Here is a 25,842-nt window from a genome sequence, read left to right on the forward strand (position 1 = left end):
CTCAAACACCGGATTCTCCATCGCGCTGTTGTTCACAGCAGCATTGGACACCCTGGCTCTTTTCATTTATAGTAAACCTTCATCTGAGATGGAGTGCAGATGCACATCCTTTGACCTGGCATCATAAAAGTTGTTCAGATTTACTCTAATGGTCTCCATGGATAATGTCAGGATATGCTGAATTTTACTGTTTGTTTTCAGAGAACATGGGTAGACTGTCACCGCAAGTCACAGATAACAAAAAGAGAGTCTGGGGTAGCAGGGGCAGGGGCTAACTCTTCACAACCCACCTCTATACCAGAATATTCTTTGATCTCCTGGATTTTCTTTTTCTATTCTCTATGTCTTCTAGAAATTTAAGAACCATAGTCTCTGAGCTTGTTTTTTTGTTTTTTTTTTTTTTGTTGTTGTTGTTGTTGTTGTTGTTGTTGTTTTTTCTTTTCTAGAGCAACTGCTCTTGGCCTTATTTAAAAAATAAATTGCTTTCTGGAAAGACAAAGCCTATAAACATTTTCTTCATTTAGCTGCGTTTCACATGTTTCTATAATGTGGGTTGAGACAGAAATGAGACCTATTATAAACTGCATGACTTTTGAAGACGATCGCTTTCCAAACAGGGGAGCATTATGCTGACATAATGTTTTGATATGTACTGCAGCCACTTGATCTTTATTTTGAAAGTTATGGGAATGTGTATGCTAGCATTATGGGCATAATGATGTGACAGAGGAGAATGTACACACAATTGCCTCCAGTGCAATCAGATATACCCCTTCGTAGAACTCAAATCTGGAGCAGGAGATGTAATTTGCTATAAGATGATTTTGATTTACAGATTGAACCATTTTATGATTTGCTTACACAGCATGCTAGGGCACCTAGCATCGTGGTCTCAAGTGTGTTGGTAGGGCATCATCTGACTCACTTTTGCATTAAGGCTGGCAGAGGGTCTTTGATTAGTGAATTTCCCAGTTGAGAGAAAACACTCTGACCAAGTAACCAAGGTAAACAAAAACAATTTTATTCGGGCTTATCTATCAAGAGTACTATGATGGGAAAAACAATATGGTAAGACTTTGAGAAAGATAGTCGCAAATCACATCCCGAGTCGGGAAACAGAGACTGATAAATGATCTTAATTAACCACCTCTTTTATTTAGCTAGAAGAATACAGGGACTGGTGACACCCACTTTAGAATGGACCTTTCCTCCTCAATTAACCTAATCAAGTTGATTGCATACAAGCATGCTCAGAGTCTAATCTAATGTAAATAATGCTTAATGGGTGTATCTGAAAGCTGCCACTTACATAATTTTAGATCCGGTCAAGCCGAAAATCAACACTAGCCATCACCAAGAGCCAATTCCAGCAACCAGCACAATCCTAATACAAATGATCCTGGTGTCAGAGGCCTGAGAATATATTGACAGCCTAAACTATATGGTAAGGCCTTGTCAAAAGAGAAAGCGAAGAGGAAGAGGTGGGGAAGGAGGACAAGATGGTCTTGCTCTGAGGAGGATATGCTTGTAGTATAAATAAAACAGAAAGCATGAAATAAAGCCAATCAATGACTCATCCCATCCCTAGGTACTGGACTTGCTGACCTTCAGCCCTAAAAGTGCAAGTCTGATCATCAGAAGTCACCAGGTCACAGGGAGGAATATAACGCATGCTTTCACTGAGAAATGTTAACAAATAGTAAACGATATCTGGGTGTGTGTATTTAAATGTTTTTGTTGTCTTTGTGTGTTTTTCTGCATTTTAATTACATTAATTTCCTTATTCCTTTCCTCCATCTAGCCCCTCTGAAGTATCCTCTCTAACTCCTATGTTACCCCTCACATTAATAGCCTCCTTTTCTTTATTATTGTTACACACACACAGAGAGAGAGAGAGAGAGAGAGAGAGAGAGATATGCATAAATACATAAATAAAACCTGCTAAGTCCATTTTGTTGTTTGTCTGTATGATTTTAGGGTTGGCCCCTTTGTACTAGATAGCCAATTATGAAGGGCATCCCTAAGAAACACTAATTCTCCCTCTGTAGTCATTAGGTGCCTTTAGTTCTTTGTCTAGAGGTAGAACGTAGTGAGATTTTCCCGCTTCCATGTTAGCATATCCATTGATAATTGCAATTGATCGTTTGAAAACAAAGCCATAACAATTTCTATGAGAAACTGTTTCACTTCCTGGTGAAAGACCCCTTCTCAGAAAGGAAATTATACAAGCCCAAGGCCCTCAACTATAAAAATAAAAAGTAAGTTTTTAGATACACAGACTCAAAACTAAAATAAGCCTAAGAAAGTTCAGATGTGTCCAAGCTTTGTGGGACAAGCTGACCCATCATTTAGACAAAACAGACCATAAAAAAAAAAAACAAAATACAGAAACCAGTCTAAATTATTGGTATTGCTTTATGGGCCACCTAACAAGAGATAAGCCCCTAGCCCCTGACATTCCAGACGCCCCAACCTACACATATTCTCTTGCTGTGTGACAACCTCATTTAAATAGCCAATTAGATATAACCATACATCCGCGCCTCACTTAAATCCACCAACCATACATCTGCTTCTATAAGCCTGCTTCTGCTCCCCAATACCCTATAAAAACCCATCCCTGGTTCTGTTAGGCGCGCCAGTCTTCCAAATTGACTGGGACGCCCACAGATACCTGTATATCCTGATCAATAAAAATCCTCTTACAGATTACAGCCTGTGAACTCAGACTGGTCATTGGGCTCAAAGATCTCCCTCCTGAGGGAAGATTCTCTCTGAGAGTCTTACACTGGTATTCTGATCCTTATTGCACCTTTAGGGCTATCTTACCATGCTGTTCATGTTGTGATTCATAGGTGTGAGAGCTGGGTTAGACTGTCTAATTGCTTCCCTTCATTAGCTAGTTGTATAACATTTTATGGTGCTGTGGAAGCCAGACTGCATGAGGGAGGCTCCCAGGAAAGCTGTAGTTCAATAGTTCAAGTCCTATGTCCTATGTGTGAGGTGACTTTAGCAATAGAGGTCTACATTCAACCTCTGATAACAATCAAGGGTAACAGCAATAGTTTGAATTGTTTTGAGAGTTACTTGGACCACCTTGACCAAACCATTAAAAAGCAAGTTTCTTGTGCCTGGTACTGGGGTTTGTGTTAGACTGTGGTTCTTGAAAGGATTATTGTCATCCCTAGATTGTGTGTGTGCGTGCTTATATATAACTGTAGATAAGTATGAAATAATAAGACTTCTTTTTTTTTCTGGGTACCAAAATTCTTTATTTGAAGAAATGGTACAAATTAAAGAACTAAAGCAGATGTTTTGGCGAAACTTATAGACAAGATAAAGGCAACCTGACATGCATGCACTGCCTCAGTGACCAGCAAAGTCATGTGGTCTTGGGGACGTCAGCTTAGCTCTCATCACCGTGTCCCAGGGTGTGCTTGTCAAAGAGATATTCTGCCATACCAGATTCAGGGGCTCCCATCGTGCATAAGTTGGTCACGTGGTCACCCAGCTCTTTAATGGATTTCACCTGCTCATTCAGGTAACGCGTCTCAATGAAGTCACATAAGTGGGAATCATTCTTGTCAGTAGCCAGTTTGTGAAGTTCCAGTAGTGACTGATTCACACTCTTTTCCAAGTGCAGTGCACACTCCATCGCATTCAGCCCGCTCTCCCAGTCATCACGGTCAGGTTTCTTTATATCCTGCAGGATATTCGTCCACTTCGTTGGTTCTGCAGCTTCATCAGTTTCCCAGCATGTTCTCTTTCCTCATGAGATTGATGGAGAAAGTGTTTGGCAAAGTTCTTCAGAGCCACATCATCCCGGTCAAAATAACAAGACATAGACAGATAGACGTAGGAGGCATACAACTCCAGGTTGATCGGGCGGTTGATGGCAGACTCCGAGTCCTGATGGTAGTTCTGGCGCACTTGCGAGGGAGACGCAGTGGTCATGATGGCGGCTGGGTGAGGCGCAGAAGCGATGCTGGAGTGGCGGAGCGACGAAGTTGCAAGGGCTCAGGCTCAAAGCGGCCAGCCAGGGTCGGAGGGGTCGAGCACCAGGTTCCGTTCAAGCACTGTTGAAGCAGGAAACCACGGCGACTCTGGGCGAGAACGTCTGTAATAAGACTTCTTGAGGCTTTATCCAACATCTTTATTATTTGTCCCTCCTCCTATCTCACCCTATTTATTGTTCTATGACCATGAAGAGACACTGTGACCAAGCCAGTTTATTTTCCAAAAACACTTAATTGAGAGCTTGCTTATCATTTCAAAAGATGAGTCTAGGACTTTGGGCTTAAGGAAAGGCCAAATATCATGGTGGCAAGAATGTGTAAGATAGAGATGGCTCACTTTCTGGCAGGGAAAAGGCACATGCTTCAAAGCCATGGCTCCTCCAGTGACTTATTTCCTCTAGTCATGCCCAACCTCCCAGACTTTCCACCTTCTACCAAAATCGTGCCACCATTTCTTAGACCTTCCATAGACAAATGAGCTTATGGGCAACAATTCATACTCAAAGCATAACACCTTCCTCTACCCTTCTGTTCTATCTGGGCATGAGCAGAGATCTTTATTTAGTCTACTGATTCAAATGCTAATCTTTGTCATAAGAGAGGGGGGAGGGGAGAAAGGAAAAGTATCAGCTCAGGCTCCCCATGACCAAGTTCTCAGCACAGAGATTTATTTGCCCCAGAGGGGAAGAAATAAGAGACAAAGACAGGAGATAGAGGACATGGAGACAGGGAAGGGAGCAAGACAAAGGAGGAAGTGGTATTTTGACAAGGTTCTACCTTAACATGAGGAGTGTTCTGGAAAAAAGGGGGAAATGGGAAAGGTGCGGATTCAGTAATGACTTGGAGTCAGTAGTAGATGAAAACTATTCAGGTACTCTCTTTGTTCCCTGATGGTCTTTTATTCTTTATACTTCAGCTGAGTTCCATGATATAATGGATCTATAATAATGAATAATAATAATCAGAGAGAGCCTGAACACAGTCTTTTATTTACTAATGCTACATCATCAAGGCTTTGATCATTAGTAGTAATTATAAAAAATTCTTGGGCAGGAGACATAGCTCAGCAGTTAAGAGCACGGACTGCTCTTCCAGAGGTCCTGAGTTCAATTCCCAGCAACCATATGGTAGCTGACAAATATTTGCACTGGGTTTTGATGCCCTCTTCTGGTGTGTCTCAAGGCAACTACAGTGTAGTCATATACATAAAGTAAATAAATAAATCTTTTTAAAAAAATCTTAAATTTGTATACTCTATGAGTCCCAGATCAATAATCCCAACCCCTGTATCTTTAGAGCAAAAGCAAGCACAAAGCAAAAGAACATTGCCTTATAGGCTTATATGGTCTGTTCTTTACAGGTAGCTGGCCAGAGCTCTTTAGTTTTCTAGGACAGCAGTCTTTAATAACTACTTCCACCTAAGAATTAAAAAAAAAAAAAATAACAAGCTACTAAAACGGAAATGATTCCTTACAAAGTTTTTTAAAAAAAAATGTATGTAAGTAAAACAGTAAAACAGTTAGCTCTCTCTAATATATTTCCAGGCATTTTTATCTTCAATTCTTCAATTAGCTAGAAAAATATACCACTAACTTTTATATGCTTTTACATCATCTTTTAAATCTCTAATCTTCATTTCTTCTTCTAGCAATTCCATAGCCTCATGTACTCTCCTTTTAATACTATTTATTCCTAAATCATATATACATTCCTCTTTTTCTATTCATACCCTTTCCTCTTGAAATCACTCTCTCTATCCTTTTTTTTTCCATCTTTATTAATTGAGTATTTCTTATTTACATTTCGATTGTTATTCCCCTTCCCGGTTTCTGGGCCAACATCCCCCTAACCCCTTCCCCTCCACTTCTGTATGGGTGTTCCCCTCCCCATCCTTCCCCCATTACTACCCTCCCCCCCCCAACAATCACGTTCACTGGGGGTTCAGTCTTAGCAGGACCAAGGGCTTCCCCTTCCACTGATGCTCTTACTAGGCTATTCATTGCTACCTATGAGGTTGGAGCCCAGGGTCAGCCCATGTATAATCTTTGAGTAGTGGCTTAGTCACTGGAAGCTCTGGTTGGTTGGCATTGTTATTCATATGGGGTCTCAAGCCCCTTCAAGCTCTTTCAGTCCTTTCTAAGATTCCTTCAACTGCGGTCCCGTTCTCAGTTCAGTGGTTTGCTGCTGGTATTTGCCTATGTATTTGCTCTATTCTGGCTGTGTCTCTCAGGAGATATCTACATCCGGTTCCTGTCAGCCTGCACTTCTTTGCTTCATCCATCTTGTCTAATTGGATGGCTGTATATGCATGGGCCACATGTGGGGCAGGCTCTGAATGGGTGTTCCTTCTGCCTCTGTTCTAAACTTTGCCTCCCTATTCCCTCCCAAGGGTATTCTTGTTCCCCTTTTAAAGAAGGAGTGAAGCATTCACATTTTCATCATCCTTCTTGAGTTTCATGTGTTCTGTGCATCTAGGGTAATTCAAGCATTTGGGCTAATAGCCACTTATCAATGAGTACATACCATGTGTGTTTTTCTGTGATTGGGTTACCTCACTCAGGATGATATTTTCCAGTTCCATCCATTTGTCTATGAATTGCATGAAGTCATTGTTTTTGATAGCTGAGTAGTATTCCATTGTGTAGATGTACCACATTTTCTGTATCCACTCCTCTGTTGAAGGGCATCTGGGTTCTTTCCAGCTTCTGGCTATTATAAATAAGGCTGCTATGAACATAGTAGAGCACGTGTCTTTGTTATATGTTGGGGCATCTTTTAGGTATATGCCCAAGAGAGGTATAGCTGGGTCCTCAGGTAGATCAATGTCCAATTTTCTGAGGAACCTCCAGACTGATTTCCAGAATGGTTGTACCAGTCTGCCATCCCACCAACAATGGAGGAGTGTTCCTCTTTCTCCACATCCTCGCCAGCATTTGCTGTCACCTGAGTTTTTGATCTTAGCCATTCTCACTGGTGTGAGGTGAAATCTCAGGGTTGTTTTGATTTGCATTTCCCTTATGACTAAAGATATTGAACATTTCTTTAGGTGTTTCTCAGCCATTCAGTACTCCTCAGCTGTGAATTCTTTGTTTAGCTCTGAACCCCATCTTTTTTTTTTTATTAACTTGAGTATTTCTTATTTACATTTCGAATGTTATTCCCTTTCCGGTTTCCCGGCAAACATCCCCCGAATCCCTCCCCCTCCTCTTCTTTAGGGGTGTTCCCCTCCCCACCCTCCCCCCATTGCCACCCTCCCCCCAACAATCACGTTCATTGGGGTCTGAACCCCATCTTTTAATAGGGTCATTTGTCTCCCTGCAGTTTAACTTGGGGTTCTTTGTATATTTTGGATATATCAATTCCAAATCCTATCTGTCCAATCCTATCAGTTGTAGGATTGGTAAAGATCTTTTCCAAATCTATTGGTTGCCATTTTGTCCTAACCACAGTGTCCTTTGTCTTACAGAAGCTTTGCAGTTTTATGAGATCCCATTTGTTGATTCTTGATCTTAGAGTATAATCCATTGGCGTTTTGTTCAGGAAATTTCTCCGGTGACCATGTGTTAGAGATGCTTCCCCACTTTTTCTTCTATTAGTTTGAGTGTATCTGGTTTGATGTGGAGGTCCTTGATCCACTTGGACTTAAGCTTTGTACAGGGTGATAAGCATGGATCGATCTGCATTCTTCTACATGCTGACCCCCAGTTGAACAGCACCATTTGCTGAAAATGCTATCTTTTTTCCATTGGATGGTTTTGGCCTCATTCTCAAAAATCAAGTGACGATAAGTGTGTGGGTCTTCAATTCTATTCTACTGGTCTGTCTGTCTCTGTACCAATACCATGCAGTTTTTATCACTATTGCTCTGTAATACTGCTTGAGTTCAGGGATAGTGATCCCCCCAGAAATCCTTTTATTGTTAAGGATAGTTTTAGCTATCCTGGGTTTTTTGTTATTCCAGATGAATTTCCAAATTGTTCTGTCTAACTCTATGAAGAATTGGATTGGTATTTTGATGGGGATTGCATTGAATCTGTAGATCGCTTTTGGTAAAATGGCCATTTTTACTATGTTAATCCTGCCAATCCATGAGCATGGGAGATCTTTCCATCTTCTGAGGTCTTCTTCAATTTCTTTCTTCGGAGGCTTGAAGTTCTTATCATACAGATCTTTCACTTGCTTGGTTAAAGTCACACCGAGGTATTTTATATTATTTGGGACTATTATGAAGGGTGTCGTTTCCCTAATTTCTTTCTCAGCTTGTTTCTCTTTTGTCTAGAGGAAGGCTACTGATTTATTTGAGTTAATTTTATACCCAGCCACTTTGCTGAAGGTGTTTATCAGGTTTAGTAGTTCTCTGGTGGATCACTTTTGGGATCACTTAAATATACTATCATATCATCTGAAAATAGTGATATTTTCACTTCTTCTTTTCCAATCCGTATCCCTTTGATCTCCTTTTGTTGTCTGATTGCTCTGGCTAGAACTTCAAGTACTATATTCAATAAGTAGGGAGAGAATGGGCAGCCTTGTCTAGTCCCTGATTTTAGTGGGATTGCTTCAAGTTTCTCTCCATTTAGTTTAATGTTAACTACTGATTTGTTGCATATGGCTTTTACTATGTTTAGGTATGGGCCTTGAATTCCTATTCTTCATGACTTTTATCATGAAGGGGTGTTGAATTTTGTCAAATGCTTCCTCAGCATCTAATGAAATGATCATGTGGTTTTGTTCTTTCAGTTTGTTTATATAATGGATTACGTTGATGGTTTTCTGTATATTAAACCATCCCTGCATGCCTTGGATGAAGCCTACTTGATCATGATGGATCATTATTTTGATGTGTTCTTGGATTCGGTTTGCAAGAATTTTATTGAGTATTTTTGCATCGATATTCATAAGGGAAATTGGTCTGAAGTTCTCTTTCTTTGTTGGGTCTTTGTGTGGTTTAGGTATAAGAGTAATTGTGGCTTCATAGAAGGAATTCGGTAGTGCTCCGTCTGTTTCAATTTTGTGGAATAGTTTGGATAATATTGGTATGAGGTCTTCTATGAAGGTCTGATAGAATGCTGCACTAAATCCATCTGGACCTGGACTCTTTTTGGTTGGGAGACCTTTAATGACTGCTTCTATTTCTTCAGGAGTTATGGGGTTGTATAAATGGTTTATCTATTCCTGATTTAACTTCGGTACCTGGTATCTGTCTAGGAAATTGTCCATTTCCTGCAGATTTTCAAGTTTTGTTGAATATAGGCTTTTGTAGTAGGATCTGATAATTTTTTGAATTTCCTCTGATTCTTTAGGTATGTCTCCCTTTTCATTTCTGATTTTGTTAATTTGGACACACTCTCTGTGTCCTCTGGTTAGTCTGGCTAAGGGTTTATCTATCTTGTTGATTTTCTCAAAGAACCAACTTTTGGTTCTGTTGAGTCTTTCTATGGTCCTTTTTGTTTCTACTTGGTTGATTACAGCTCTGAGTTTGATTATTTCCTGCCTTCTACTCCTCCTGGGTGTATTTGCTTCTTTTTGTTCTAGAGCTTTTAGATGTGCTGTCAAGTTGTTCTCTCCTGTTTCTTTCTGCAGGCACTCAGAACTATGAGTTTTCCTCTTATCCCAGCTTTCATTGTGTACCATAAGTTTGGGTATGTTGTACCTTCATTTTCACTAAATTCTAAGAAGTCTTTAATTTCTTTCTTTATTTCTTCCTTGACCAGGTTATCATTGAGTAGAGCATTGTTCAACTTCCATGTATATGTGGGCGTTCTTCCCTTATTGTTATTGAAGACCAGCTTTAACCCGTGGTGGTCTAATAGGACGCATGGGATTATTTCTATCTTTCTGTGTCTGTTGAGGCCTGTTTTATGACCAATTATACGGTCAGTTTTGGAAAAAGTACCATGAGGTGGTGAGAAGAAGGTATATCATTTTGCTTTAGGAAAAAGTTCTATAAATATCTGTTAAGTCCATTTGGTTCATGACTTCTCTTAGTCTGTTTATGTCTCTGTTTAATTTCTGTTTCCATGATCTGTCCATTGATGAGAGTGGGGTGCTGAAATCTCCTACTATTATTGTGTGAGGTGAAATGTGTGCTTTGAGCTTTAGTAAGGTTTCTTTTATGTATGTAGGTGCCCTTGTATTTGGAGCATAGACATTTAGGACTGAGAGTTCATCTTGGTGGATTTTTCCTTTAATGAATATGAAGTGTCCTTCCTTATCTTTTTTGATGACATTTAGTTGAAAATCGATTTTATTCGATATTAGAATGGCTACTCCAGCCTGCTTCTTCAGACCATTTGCTTGGAAAGTTGTTTTCCAGCCTTTCACTCAGAGGTAGTGTCTGTCTTTGTCTCTGAGGTGTGTTTCCTGTAGGCAGCAGAATGCAGGGTCCTCATTGTGTATCCAGTTTGTTAATCTATGTCTTTTTATTGGGGAGTTGAGACCATTGATGTTGAGAAATATTAAGGAATAGTGATTATTGCTTCCTCTTATATTCACATTTGGATGTGAGATTATGTTTGTGTGCTTTTCTTCTCTTTTTTCTTGCCAAGACGATTAGTTTCTTGCTTTTTCTAGGGTGTAGCTTGCCTCCTTATGTTGGGCTTTACCATTTATTATCCTCATAACGCTGGATTTGTAAAAGATATTGTGTAAATTTGGTTTTGTCATGGAATAGCTTGGTTTCTCCATCTATGTTAATTGAGAGTTTTGCTGGATACAGTAACCTGGGCTGGCATTTGTGTTCTCTTAGGGTCTGTATGACATCTGTTCACAATCTTCTGGCTTTTACAGTCTCTGGTGAGAAATCTGGTATAATTCTGATAGGTTTGCCTTTATATGTTACTTGACCATTTTCCCTTACTGCTTTTAATATTCTTTCTTTGTTCTGTGCATTTGTTGTTTTGACTATTATGTGACAGGGGGAGTTTCTTTTCTGGTCCAATCTATTTGGAGTTCTGTAGGCTTCTTGTATGTTTATGGGCATCTCTTTCTTTAGGTTAGGGAAGTTTTCTTCTATGATTTTGTTGAAGATATTTACTGGTCCTTTGAGCTGGGAGTCTTCACTCTCTTCTATACCTATTATCCTTAGGTTTGATCTTCTCATTGAGTCCTGGATTTCCTGTATGTTTTTGGACCAGTAGCTTTTTCCATTTTTTACATTATCTTTGACCATTGTGTCGATGATTTCTATGGAATCTTCTGCTCCTGAGATTCTCTGTTCTATCTCTTGTTCTGTTGGTGATGCTTGTATCTGCGGCTCCTTGTCTCTTCTTTTGCTTTTCTATGTCCATGGTTGTTACCCTTTGTGCTTTCTTTATTGCTTCTATTTCCATTTTTAATTCCTTCACCCATTTGATTGCATTTTCCTGGAATTCTGTCAGGGATTTTTTGATTCCTCTCTATAGGCTTCTACTTGTTTATTTATGTTTTCCTGCATTTCTCTAAGGGAGTTCTTCATGTCTTTCTTGAAGTCCTCTAGCATCATGATCAAATGTGATTTTAAATCTAGATCTTGCTTTTCTGGTGTGTTTGGATATTCAGTGTTTGCTTTGATGGGAGAATTGGGCTCCGATGATGCCATGTAGTCTTGGTTTCTGTTGCTTGGTTTCCTGTGCTTGCCTCTCGCCATCAGGTTGTCTCTGGTGTTACCTTGTTCTGCTATTTCTGACAGTGGCTAGACCGTCCTATAGGCCTGTGTGTCAGAAGTGCTGTAGACCCGTTTTCTGTTTTCTTTCAGCCAGTTATGGGAACAGAGTGTTCTGTTTTCATGCATGTAGTCTTTCCAGTCTACTGGTCTTCAGGTGTTCCTGTGGGCCTGTGTCCTGAGTCCACCAGGCAGGTTGCTTGGAGCAGAAAAGTTTGTCTTACCTGTGGTCCCACGGCTCAAGTTGCTGGTGGGGGGCTGCTGTTAAGCTCTCCGTGAGGGCGGCAACCAGGGGGGCCCCGTGTACCGTGTACCGGGGTCCCAGATGGCATTTGGTGTTTTCCTCTGGGGTCAGAGATGTGGGCAGAGTGTAGTCTCTTCTGGCCTCCCAGTCATGTCTGCCCCTCTGAAAGTTTAGCTCTCCCTCCCATGGGATTTGGGTGCAGAGAAGTGTTCATCGGCTCCCTTCAGGTCCGGGTGGTGTCTCTACCCTCTCTATCCTTGATATCTCTAAATTCATCCTGGCTAATCAATGCAGCAGTCATTGGACCAGAGGATACATGTACTTCCTCATGATTCTAAATTCAAGGCCAATTCTGGCAATGAACCATTTCCAATAAAGGACCATGTAAGCTTCATATGGCTTTTATAATTATATTGTCTAGATCCTTTCCCATGACCCTAAAGTTCAAGTGGAGAGCCTGTTCCGTATAGATTTGAATCATTCACTGAGAACATATATTTCAAACACATTTGAAAATGCAATTCACTGTAATGTAAAAATGACTTAGGTCTGATGTTTGAAGTAAACCTGCCTTTAAATTTTGCATTTAAGGCATTGCTCTAGATTGCAAGACTATAGTGATAAGCCCTAAGGTGGAAGTCAGAGGCCAGAGACTTAATTTCTTATCAGAAACATCCTCTTTTTGTCATGAGAATGGGAGACAGGAATATGTTATCTTCTGACTACACTATGCTACCAAAAATATAATAAACACCTGTGCCTTGACTAATTTAGGGATGGGATTAAGTGCTTTATTTATTGTTCTATGCCAAAGCAAAAGCATATGTCCTTATCATCTTGCTCTCCTCTCTGCTTCCACAGCAGGAGTGGAATTAGTTCTGTCCTTCTCCCTTCTGAGCCTGGGCCTGACCTCAGATTGCTATTGTATGCAGAGCTCCAAGCAGACATAACTACTAGAAAAGAATTGGCATGCCTGGGACGGGGCCTTTCCCGGCTCCGGCTGCGCCCAGTGTTAGGGGCTGTTCCCACAGCCCTCAAAAACTGCCTGCAGAGAACTGATCTGCCAGGAGCACTCTCCTTCCCAAGCCCCCAGTTCACAGGTGGGACCCCACTTTCTCCCCATGGACTGTCCAAGGGGAGACCCACCGGAATTGCACAGCGCTCAGGAGCCACAGGGCAGTCTGGGGTGGGTCCCTTCTGGTCTCCATCTGTAACCACAGCCAGGACTATTCCACAGCCCTAAGAAACAAAAACTGCCTGCAGAGAACTGATCTGCCAGGAGCACTCTCCCTCCCAAGCCATCAGCCCACAGGTGGGACCCCATTATCCCCTTTGACTGTCCAATGAAAGATACCCTGGGAGCACACAGCAGGGCATGGGAGCTACAGTGAGGGCTAGGGCGGTACCCTTCTGGTCTCTATCTGTGCCCAGAGCAGGGGGATGCCCACACCAACACGGCACTGAGAAACGAGCATAAGCCTGGGAGATTAAAAAGCACACATATGCAGGTCATTCATATCATAAGAATGCCAAATCTGTAGCTTTATTCTCCGAATATATATCCCAAGTTCACCAGGTGGAAAATTCCAGGAAGCACAGTGGGAAAACCTAGCTTAAGGCTTCAGAAACAAAAGACCAAACAGGTGTCCCAAATTTACTGGGGAGAAATCCAGGAAGACCAGCCTAAGTCCCAGGAACAAAGACTAAGAACAAAAGACAGGGATGAATGGACCATCACCCAGGTGTATGCCCAGGTGTGTCACTACCGGGACAGGACATTCCTTTGTTAGGAACAAAAAGGCTTCTACAGGCATCAGCAGGGCTCAGCAGGTGTCAAACACTGCAGGGGACCCAGGAGGGTCTGACAGGGGCTGTCCCACAGCTCTCAGACCCAAAACCTGCCAAAAGAGAGCTGGAGAGACAAGTTCCAGTCAGAGACAGCAAGACCAACTAACATGAGAGATAACCAGATGTCAAGAGGCAAGCTCAAGAGCATGAGCAACAGAAACCAAGACTACTTGGCATCATCAGAACCCAGGCCTCCCACCACAGCAAATACTGGATATCCCAACACAACAGAAAAAGCAAGATTTGGATGTAAAGTCACATCTCATCATGATGAAAGAGGACTTTAAGAAGGACATAAATAATTCCCTTAAAGAAATACAGGAGAACACAGGTAAAATGAAGCCCTTAAAGAGGAAACACAAAAATCTCTTAAAGAATTACAGGAAAAACACAAGCAAACAGGTGAAGATACTGAACAAAACCATCCAGAACCTAAAAATGAAAATCGAAACAATAAAGAAATCACAAAGGGAGGCAACCCTGGAGATAGAAAACCTAGGAAAGAGATCAGGAGTCATAGATGCAAGCATCACCAACGGAATACAAAAGATTGAGGAATCTCTTGACGAGAAAAATCTCAAGGGCAGAAGATGCCATAGAAAACATTGACACAATAGTCAAAGAAAATACAAAAAGCAAAAAGCTCCTAACCCAAAACACCCAGAAAATCCAGGACACAATGAGAAGACAAAACCTAAGAATACTAGGTATAGAAAAGAACAAAGATTTCAAACTTAAAGGACCAGTAAATATCTTCAACAAAATCATAGAAGAAAACTTCCCTAACCTAAAGAAAGAGATGCCCACAAACATACAAGAAGCCTACAGAACTCCAAATAGATTGGACCAGAAAAGAAACTCCCCCTGTCACATAATAGTCAAAACAACAAATGCACAGAACAAAGAAAGAATATTAAAAGCAGTAAGGGAAAAAGGTCAAGTAACATATAAAGGCAGACCTATCAGAATTACACCAGACTTCTCACCAGAGACTGTGAAAGCTAGAAGATTGTGGACAGATGTCATACAGACCCTAAGAGAACACAAATGCCAGCCCAGGTTACTGTATCCAGCAAAACTCTCAATTACCATGGAAGGAGAAACCAAGATATTCTATGACAAAACCAAATTTACCCACTATCTTTCCATAAATCCAGCCCTACAAGGAATAACAGATGGAAAACTCCAACACAAGGAAGGAAACTACACCCTAGAAAAAGCAAGAAAGTAATCATCTTGCAACAAATACAAAAGAAGATAGCCAAACAAACATAATCCAACTTCTAAAAACAAAAAATAACAGAAAAGTATCACTATTCCTTAATATCTCTTAATATCAATGAACCCAATTCCCCCAATAAAAAGGCATGGACACGTAAACAGGACCCAGCATTTTGCTGCATACAGGAAACATACCTCAGTGACAAGAAAGACACTACCTACCTAAGAGTAAAAGACTAGGGAAAAAATTTGCAAGCAAAAGGTCCCAAGAAACAAGCTGGAGTAGCCATGCTACCATCAAATAAATTCGACTTTCAGCCAAAAGTTATGAAAACACATAAGGAATAACACTTTATACCCATCAAAGGAAAAAAACCTACCAAGATGAAGTCTCATTTCTGAACATCTTTACTCCAAATGCAAGGGTACCCACAAATCAAAAAAAAAAAAAAAAAAAAAAAACTAAAGCATATACTGCACCAAACACAATAATAGTAGAAGACGTCAATACACTACTCTCATCAATGGACAGATCGTGGAAACAGAAACTAAATGGAAACACAGTGAAACTAACAGAAATTATGAACCAAATAGATTTAACAGACATCTATAAAATATTTCATCCTAAAACAAAAGAATACACCTTCTCAGAACCTCATGGTATCTTCTCCAAAATTGACTTTATAATCAGTCACAAAACAAGACGCAGTAGATACAAGGTGATTGAAAGTATCCCATGCATTCTGTAAGTTCACCATGGACTAAGGCTAGTCTTCAAAAACAACAAAAGCATCAGAAAGCCCACATACAAGCTGAACAATGATCTACTCAATGACAACTTAGTTAAGGAAGAAATAAAAAAAATTTAAAAAAAACAAAGTAAAGACTGCCGCAGACCACCCAGGGGAGTATGTCAGCAGAGGAGCCAAGGCTTGGATTTCAGGTAGGGAATGGATTCGGCGTGACAGACAGACACAAACTCGAGGTGCGTGCTGCTGTAAAAAGCTTTACTTCTTGGCATAGATTTAAACAGTTAGAACAGGTACATCATAATCATCTAGCTCTTAGTCATCACCCCACCAAATGTCCCTTGCAAGGAGGAAAGCAGAACGTACAGTCTAGGAAAGAATTCTCAACTGCAAACAATAGTTTAGAAAACTGCAGTTATACTGCCAGACTTGTGGGCACCAGATATGCATTCAACATTTACCTTTGTTTTAATAAAGTTTAAACTCTATATTTATGGCCCCTCAGAATAGTAAGGAAACTTTTGTAACCATAGTTAACTCTTGATAAGTTTGTTCAACTTGTTGGAACTTGTCTATGATCTTTCTAAAAGAATCATTACTGTTTTGAATCATACTAAACAAAACTTTTTCAAAAGGGGGAAAAGACTTTTCTGGAACAGTCATATTCTTAATAGCTGCAATTAATTTCTCTCCTATTTGCTGGGAACTAATGGGTGTAGCAGTTGAATTCATCACAGCCATTGAGTTCATCAGGATCATGATGGTGTGAGACGTTTCCGTCTCTGAACTTTCAGTTCTTGAGACATCTAAAGGTACATGACCATCTTCCCACACTGCTATATTCTTAAAATCATATATTGTTGACAGGCTTAAAGTTGCTAAAATCACCAAGGCTAGAACAGAGAAGGCACCTCCACCGCAAGCATAGACCCTAGTCATCATCTATTTGTAGGGAGACTGCAGGGACCTCCAGGAGGCCAAGCCATTCCAGGCACAGGCCTCTGTTCTGGATAGAAATGAAGCACAAGAGCTTCATGTCATGCAGACTCCACTGGAGAGGGTGTGGCAAAAGACTTTTAGAATTTAATGAAAAGGAAGGCACAACATACCCAAATTTATGAGATACAATGAAAGCAGTGCTAAGAGAAAGCTCATAGCTCTGAGTGCCTGCAAAAAGTAATTGGAGAGAGCATACACCAACAGCTTGATAGTACACATGAAAGCTCTAGAAAAAGAAGAAGCATATTAGATGGCAGGAAATAATCAAACTCAGAGCTGAAATCAACCAAGTAGAAAGAAATGGAACTACACAAAGAAGCAACAAAATCTGGAGCTGGTTCTTTGAGAAAATCAACAAAATAGATAAATCCTTATCCAGCCTAACCAAAGGGAAGAGAGACAGTATCCAAATCAACAAAATCAGAAATGAAAAGGGAGACATAACAACAGAAACAAAGGATATTAAAAAATTTATCATATCCTAGTACAAAAGCTTATACTAAAAAAACTGGTAAATCTGGAGGAAATGGACAACTTTCTAGGCAGATACCAGGTACCAAAGTTAAATCAGGATCAGATAAACCGCCTAAATAGTCCCATATCCCCCAAAGAAATAGAAGTAGTCATTAAAAGTCTCCCAACCAAAAAGCTCAGGACCAGATGAATTTAGTGCAGAATTCTCTCAGACCTTCAAAGAAGACCAAATGCCAATAGTCTTCAAACTATTCCACAAAATAGAAACAGAAGGAATAGTACCCAATTTGTTCTTTGAAGCCACAATTACACTTATACCTAAACTACACAAAGACCCTAAAAAGACAGAGAATTTCAGACCAATTTCCCTCACAGATATCGATGCAAAATACACAATAATATTCTCACAAACCGAATCCAAGAATACATCAAAACCATCATTCACCTTGCTCAAGTAGCCTTCATCCCAGGGATGCAAGAATGGTTCAATATATGGACATCTATCAAGGTAACATAGTAACAGCAATATACAGCAAACCAGTAGCCAACATCAAACTAAATGGAGAAAAACTTTAAGCAATCCCACTAAAATCAAAGACTAGACAAGGCTGCCCACTCTTTCCCTACTTATTCAATAATGTCTCGGTTACTTTTAAATGTCACTTATTCAAGTGTCTTGGTTACTTTTAAATTGCCGTAATAGATCACTATGAGCAAAACAGTTTATGAAAGGAAGCATTTAATGTGGCTTACAATTTAGAGTCCATGATGTAGAGGCAAAGGAATAACAACAGATATAGCTGACAGCTCATATCTTTGTCCTCAATCAGGGGACAGAGAAAGCAAAAAGCCTGCCCTTCAGTGCCACACCTTCTTCAGCAAGGTCATACCTTCTCCAACAGGATGACTATTTCTAATCCCTTCCAGAATTCTAAAAGACAGGGACCAGGGCAATATGTTTTACCTGAAATAAAATAATGTTAAAATAGACACTACCCAAAAGACAGTAAATTGTGCATACCTATCTGTTACTCTCTGTGACAATTAGCAGGAGTGCTTTCCTTAGAGTCCCACACACAGGAAACTGTAAGTAGGCATTAAATATGTGTTTTAAAGAAGAATACATGATTTTTTTTTCAAAAATAACATCATCTTCTCAATGACTTCAGTGAGTTCAGCTTTGAAAGTATTTTATTTTTTGTAAAAGAAAAAAGTAAGTGATGACCTTCCTGAATTTTCACATATATGTTTCACAGAGCACAGGACATTATGTTTAACCAAAAATAAAATAACGTTAAACTAGATGCTACCCAAAACACCGTAAAATGCATGCCTATGTGTCACTCTCTGTGGTCACGAGCAGAAGAGTACTTTCCTTAGTTTTCCCATGTATAGGTACTGTTATGTAGGTGTTAGATGTGTGTAATTAAGAAGTAAACATGAATATTTACAAAACTTATATCATTTTCATAATTAATTTACAATGGTCTGTTTTGGAATTGCTTTATTTCTGTAAAAGAGCAAAGTCATTATCTTCCTGAAATTTCACATGAATGTTTCAGAGGACACAGGGACAATAGGTTTCACCAGAAATGAATTAACTTTAAACTAGACACTACCCGAAACACAGTAAAATGTGCATTGCCTCCGTGTCACCCTCTGTGATACTGAGCAGAAGAGTACTTTTCTAAGTTTTCCCACGTACATGTAGCTTTACGTAGGTGGTAAACATGTGTTCTTAAGAAATAAACATGAATATTTACAAAACAGGTCATTTTCTCAATTAACTCACTGTGCTCTGCTTTGGAATAGATTTGTTTTTGTAAAGGAACAAAGTAAGTCACTACATTCCTGAATTTTCACATGCATGTTTCAGAGAATACAGGACAATACGTTTTACCGGAAATGAATTAACTTAAATCAGACGCTACCCAAAACGCATTGAAATGTGCATGCCTGCGTGTCACTGTGATAATTAGCCCACAAGTACTGTCCTTAGTTTTCTCACACACAGGTAGCTTAATGTAGGTGTTAAACATCTGTTCTTAAGGAGTATACATGACTATTAACAAAACTTATGTCATTTTCTCAATTAATTCAGTATGTTCTTCTTTGGATTAGCTTTATTTTTGAAAAACAACAAAGTATGTATTTTTCACAGAACCGTTTCAGAGTACAGGACAATACGTTTCTCCTGAGATAAAGCTGACTTTTAGAATTAGCTTGTAAAGTAGCATGTTTCCCTCTGCATTTTCACACATTTTTACTGTGTATGCCCCTCCCCCTTCCTCTTCACCATCTCTCCATTCTCTTCTCCACACTTAAACCTTTCCATACCCAGGTCCTTCCTCTTGATTTTTACATCACACATCTTCCACTGTCCTCTTCCTTTAAATACTATCCCCACATGGTGCCTTATGAGCCTCCCGGCCTGGATATACACTCACTCCCACATAAACAAATATTAGAAGCTAAGGTCTGTATGTGAGAGAGATAATGTGCTGTTTGTTTTCCTGAGCCTTGAGTTTCTTTGTATAATACAGTATTTTTCAGTCCCATCAAATTTCGTGCAATTTTTTTATTTAGCTTCTTATTGATGAACCGATTCTACTATGTATAGGTACCATATTTTCATTATCCCTTCATCTGTTGATGTCAGATAGGCTGATTTCACTCCCTTGCTGTTATGAACCGAGCAGTAATAACCATGGATGTGCAGGCGTCTCTGTGGTAGGAGGGCGTTGTTCTGGTTTGTTTTGTGTCAACCTGACACAAGGTATAGTCATCAGAGAGGAAGGAACCTCAGTTGAGGAAATGCCTCCATGAGATCCTGCTGGAGGGCATTTTCCTAATTAGTGATCAATGAGGAATGGCCCAGGGCATTGTGGTAGTCCTGGGTTCTATAAGAAAGCAAACTGATCAAGCTGGGGGGAGGGTGTGGGGAAACAAATCAGTAAGCAGCACCCTTCCATGCCCTCTGTACCAGCTCCTACCTCCAAGACCCCACCCTGCTTGAGTTCTAGGCCTGAATTCCTTCAGAGATAAAGAGCAATGTGGACTTAGAAGCTGAATTCACCATTTCCTCCCCAGTCTGCTTTTTGCTCATGGTCATTTTGTCACAGCAATCCTGATTAAGACAGGTCTATAGTCTTATATGCCTAGGAGTGGTAAAAGTTGGTCATAGGGTGGTTCTAATTTTAGTGTTTAGAGAAACGTCTACACTGATTTCCACAGTGACTGCATCAGACTGACTTCCTAGCAACAGTGAATACCGTCTTCCCTTTCCCCAGACCCTCACCACCATTTGTAATTCTTTGATGACAATAGCCAGTCTGACTAGGGTGAGATGGAATTGCCAGATAATTGTAATTTGTACTTCCTTGACAGCTGAGGATGTTCAATATTAAAACAAAATATTTATTGACACTTTATAGTTCTTCAGAGATTAAACAACCAAGCTTCTCAATTTCAGTCATGCCATAAAAGTCTATTTCCTGCAAGTTTTCCTCTCCAAACTAGAATGGTTACATTTGTAACATTCTGTTTGATTCATCTGTAGCTTGAACTTATTTAAAAACACACATTTATTGAGCTCATACCAATTGCTGTGCTAGGTTTTTGATGTGGATGTGGATAAGGCATGATCGAAGCCCTAAACATTCACATTTCTGTGGAAAGCCAAGCACATGAGAGGAAGACACAAACCTGCCAGGTGCCTGTGACTTTCATCAATCAGCCACAACATCTATGCCACCTCTCACCTCACTTTGTGTGTGTGTGTGTGTGTGTGTGTGTGTGTGTGTGTAAGAGTGTGTGTGTGTGTGTAAGAGTGTGTGTGTGTGTGTGTGTATATATGTATATATGAATGCTTCTGCAAGTGTGTACGTATTGTGTGTGTGCATATGTGTCTGAGTATGTGTGCGAGCATGTGTGAGTATGCATATCTGTATGAATGTGTGTGAGTATGTCAGTGTATGTATGTATGTATGTGAGTATGAGTGTATATGTGTGTGTGTGTGATGCTGAAATTTTAATGTTATGCTTGCTGGGCAAGCACTGAGATATATCCCCAGCTCTAAATTTCTTTCCTAGGTTCATGGCAGATATTAAGCAATGTTGTTGGACAGGAAAAGAGGTCAGGTTTCGGGTCTACTAGTCAAGTCTACACACGACTTAGTGACCTTGACTAGAGATACACAAATACTTGTTCACCCAAATATACATGGTTAAAGGCATTTTCCATTATTAGCCTGCATCTATCCCTTTTGCTTCCCTGACAGTGAAGTCTCATTTGCTTGGATTCTTTGGTTTCAGGGGTATAGAATATGCCCTTGGATTTTGCGATTGACTCATGATTATCTTAAACTAATTCACCAATTTCAACTAGGGTGAGTTATGTGATGATCAAAAGTTGGTAATTGGTTTAAGGAATAGTCACGGCGTCCAGTTTTTAAGCAATGAGACAACATGGAGAATGCTTAGGGTGAAAGACCCACCCCATGAGTCTTAACTCAGAGTTGCAACAGGCTTGAATGAGCCCAGGCACGCCCAGATACCTAGGCCCTAGGAATCTGGGCCGAGTCACCGTTAAAACTAACAGACCATAAAAGGAAAGGAATACAGAACAGATTAGGAGTACCGGATCTGGCAGGAAGAGATAAGTCCCTAGCCCCCCGACATTCAGGGCGTCCCAGCCCTTTTGTACTCTTTTACCATGTTACAACCTCATTCGAATATGATTCAAACCTGCCAATGTGTGTAGCAATACCTTATTACCTCATCTTGTGAAATAACCAATCATATGTGAACATGTCTATATGCCTCGTTTAAATCCACCAATCCCGTAACTATGCATCTGCTTCTGTCGCCCTTCTGCTTCCCCAAACTCTATAAAAGCCCCATGCTGGAGCTGCTGGGCGCGCAAGTCCTCCGAAGAGACTGTGTGCCCGCAGGTACCTGTGTTTTCCAATAAACCCTCTTGCTGATTGCATCCGAGTGGCCTCGGTTCGGTCATTGGGCGCTTGGGGGTCTCCTCCTGAGGGAAAGGTCCTCTCCGGAGGTCTTTTCATTTTGGGGACTCGCCCGGGACCTAGAGATCCTCCGCCCAGAGACCACCGACCACCCACCGGGAGGTAAGCCGGCCGGCATCTGTCGTGTCTTGCCCTGTCTTGTCTTGTCTTGTCTTGTCCTGTGCGCGTGTTCAGTTCCTCTCAGTTTTGGACTTAGATCTGGGTTTTGGTCGGAGGAGAAGGCCCAGGGCCTTCGGTGTCTCAGGGTTCAGGATCCCTCAGCGCCTCCGTTTGGGCGGGTCAGAGAAGGCGCTGACCAGCTCGGACTTCTCCCCCCGCAGCCCTGGAAGATGTTCCAAGGGTGTCTGGAGCCCGGTTCTTTGGGGCTCAGCCCGTATCGGAGGGATATGTGGTTTTGGTTGGAGGAGAGGGTCCAGGCCCCTCGGCACCTCCATCTGACTCTTTGTTTTGCGTCGAAGCTGCGCGGTGCGTCTGTCTGTTCTTTGTCTGATCGTTGGATTTGTCTGTCTAATTTGTGCCCTAATTTTCTTTGAAGCTACCATGGGACAATCGCTAACAACCCCTTGAGTCTCCTCTAGACCATTGGAAGGGCGTCCGAAACCGAACACGTGATCAGTCGGTCGAGATCAAGAAAGGAAAATGGCGGACCCTCTGCACGTCCGGTGGCCCACTTACGATGTGGGATGGCCGGTGAACGGCACTTTTAACAAGACCACTATTTTGCAGGTTAAGGACCTGATTTTCCACCAGAAGCCGTACGGACACCCTGACCAGGTGGCCTACATTGTCACCTGGGAGAGCTTGGCATTTAGCCCTCCTCCTTGGGCAGAACCCTTTGTGGACCCGAATTGGCTTCCTGTTTCCCCTAAACCTGTTTCCCCGAGCCCACCTGACCCTTTGGTTGCTTCTTCCTCTCTCTATCCTGCTCTAACTAAGGAAGAGTCTCCCAAAGTCCCTCCCCCGAAACCTGTCCTCCCAGAGGACCCAAATTCCCCCCTTATAGATCTCCTGTTGGAAGAACCTCCTCCATACCCTGTACCTACAGCCCCGCCCAGAGAAGAGGAAGTGGAGCCGCCTGCTAGACCTCGACACGAGGCGGCCCCTTCCCTGTGGCTGGAAGACTGCGGGGACGACGCGAGGTGGCGCCAGACTCCACCTCCCAGGCCTTTCCGCTTAGACAAGGGGCTGGCGGCCAGATGCAATACTGGCCGTTCTCAGCGGCCGACATATATAACTGGAAACAACACAACCCCCCCCTTTTCTAAGGATCCGGTGGCTCTCACCGACCTGATAGAATCTGTCTTGCTTACCCATCAGCCCACTTGGGATGATATACAGCAACTTTTACAGGCCCTCCTGACCTCTGAGGAGAAGCAGAGAGTGCTCTTAGAGGCCAGGAAACATGTTTTGGGGGACAATGGACGCCCCACCTTGCTCCCGGAAGAGATCGATGACGCATTCTCACTTACGAGACCTGATTGGGATTTCACCACGGCTGAAGGTAGGAGACACCTCCGCCTTTATCGCCAGTTGCTCCTAGCAGGTCTCCGAGGGGCGGCACGACGCCCCACCAATTTGGCTCAGGTGAAACAAGTGGTACAAGAGGCTGCGGAGACTCCCTCAGCCTTCCTAGAGACTTAAGGAAGCTTATCGCATGTATACCCTTATGATCCAGATGATCCAGGACAAATGACAAATGTCTCCATGTCCTTCATCTGGCAGGCAACACCAGATATCAGGGCCAAGCTACAGAGACTAGAAAATTTACAAGGGTATACATTGCAGGATTTACTTAAGGAGGCAGAAAGAATTTATAACAAGAGAGACACAAGAAGAAAAGGAAGATGAAATACGTAGAAAAAAGGATGAGAGAGACCGAAAAAAGAAGCAGAGAGTTGAGTGAATCTTGGCACTTGTAGTTCAGGGTCAAGAAAAAGGGGAGAGAGGGTGGGAGTTCGAAAGGGCCAAAGCTAGATAAGGATCAATGTGCTTATTGCAAAAAAAGGGACACTGGGCCAGAGATTGCCCTAAGAAACCCAGCGGGCTCCGAAGACCCATACAGACCTCCCTCTTGGCCCTAGATGAAGATTAGGGAGGTCAGGGCCAGGAGCCCCCCCTGAGCCCAGGATAACTCTTGAAGTTGGGGGCAGCCAGTCACCTTTCTGGTGGACACAGGAGCCCAGCACTCAGTCCTCACCCAGGCCCCTGGACAACTCAGCGACCGACGGCCTGGGTACAAGGAACCACTGGCAGCAAGAGATACCGTTGGACTACAGATCGTGGTTCAGCTGGCTACTGGTAAGGTGACCCATTCCTTCTTACATGTTCGGACTGCCCATACCCTCTGCTGGGCCGTGACTTGCTTACCAAATTAAAAGCTCAGATCCATTTTGAAGAAGGAGGGACCCGAGTAACTGGGCCCCGCGGTACTCCTCTTCAGATTTTAACCCTTCAGTTAGAAGATGAATATAGATTATATGAACCAGAACAGGACAAGCCAAAATCTCCAGAAATAGACTCTTGGGTCACGAAATTCCCACTGGCCTGGGCGGAGACTGGCGGGATGGGGTTGGCGCTCCAACAGCCTCCCCTAATTATCCAGTTAAAGGCCACCGCGACTCCTGTCTCCATTAAACAGTACCCCATGTCATGGGAAGCCTATCAGGGCATAAAGCCACATATCAGGAGGCTCTTAGACCAAGGCATCCTAGTCCCTTGCCGGTCACCCTGGAATACGCCTCTGCTACCTGTTAAGAAGCCCGGCACTGGAGACTATAGGCCAGTACAAGATTTGAGAGAGGTCAACAAAAGAGTAGAAGATATTCATCCAACTGTCCCAAACCCTTATAACCTACTCAGCACCCTGCCTCCCACCCATACTTGGTATACGGTCTTAGATCTGAAGGATGCCTTCTTCTGCCTCCGGCTGAGCCCAGAAAGCCAGCCCTTATTTGCTTTTGAGTGGAAAGACTCTGAAATGGGGCTTTCGGGACAGTTGACTTGGACAAGGTTACCACAGGGTTTCAAAAACAGCCCAACAGCTCTTTGATGAGGCCTTACACGGGACTTGGCTGACTTTCAGGTCCAGCACCCCACTCTTATACTTCTTCAGTTTGTTGATGACCTTCTTCTAGGGGCCACTTCTGAGACAGCATGCCACCAGGGAACAGAATCCCTCTTGCAGACTTTGGGGCGATTGGGCTATCGAGCTTCTGCCAGAAAGGCTCAAATTTGCCAGACCCAGGTTACTTATTTAGGCTATCAACTAAGGGACAGACAGCGATGGCTGACTCCGGCTAGGAAACAGACTGTGGCCAACATCCCAGCCCCAAGAAATGGCCGACAGCTCTGGAATTCTAGGAACGGCAGGATTCTGCCGCCTCTGGATTCCTGGGTTTGCCGAGATGGCAGCCCCTTGTACCCTCTCACTAAACAGGGGTGCTCTTCCAGTGGGGGCAGAACAACAGGAGGCATTTGATAACATTAAACGGGCCTTGCTGTCCTCCCCTGCCTTGGGTCTCCCAGACATCACCAAGCCCTTTGAACTATTTGTGGATGAGAAGCAAGGGTATGCTAAGGGGTCCCAACACAAAGACTGGGACCCTGGGCGCCCGTAGCC

At 42.1% G+C, this 25,842-nt stretch overlaps 2 pseudogenes across 1 annotated transcript; one reads left to right on the forward strand and one right to left on the reverse strand.

The window, feature by feature from the left end:
- Window positions 1-3,252: 3,252 nt before the first annotated feature.
- On the reverse strand, window positions 3,253-4,151 carry LOC116893549 (annotated as a pseudogene). The gene has a single exon (XR_004386996.1). The product of XR_004386996.1 is annotated as a ferritin heavy chain-like (transcript).
- An 18,612-nt stretch (window positions 4,152-22,763) lies between these two features.
- LOC116893550 lies at window positions 22,764-24,071 on the forward strand (annotated as a pseudogene).
- The last annotated feature ends 1,771 nt before the right edge of the window (window positions 24,072-25,842 follow it).

This window comes from Rattus rattus, chromosome 2 (genome assembly GCF_011064425.1).
Source record: "Rattus rattus isolate New Zealand chromosome 2, Rrattus_CSIRO_v1, whole genome shotgun sequence".
Classification (NCBI taxonomy): domain Eukaryota; kingdom Metazoa; phylum Chordata; class Mammalia; order Rodentia; family Muridae; genus Rattus; species Rattus rattus.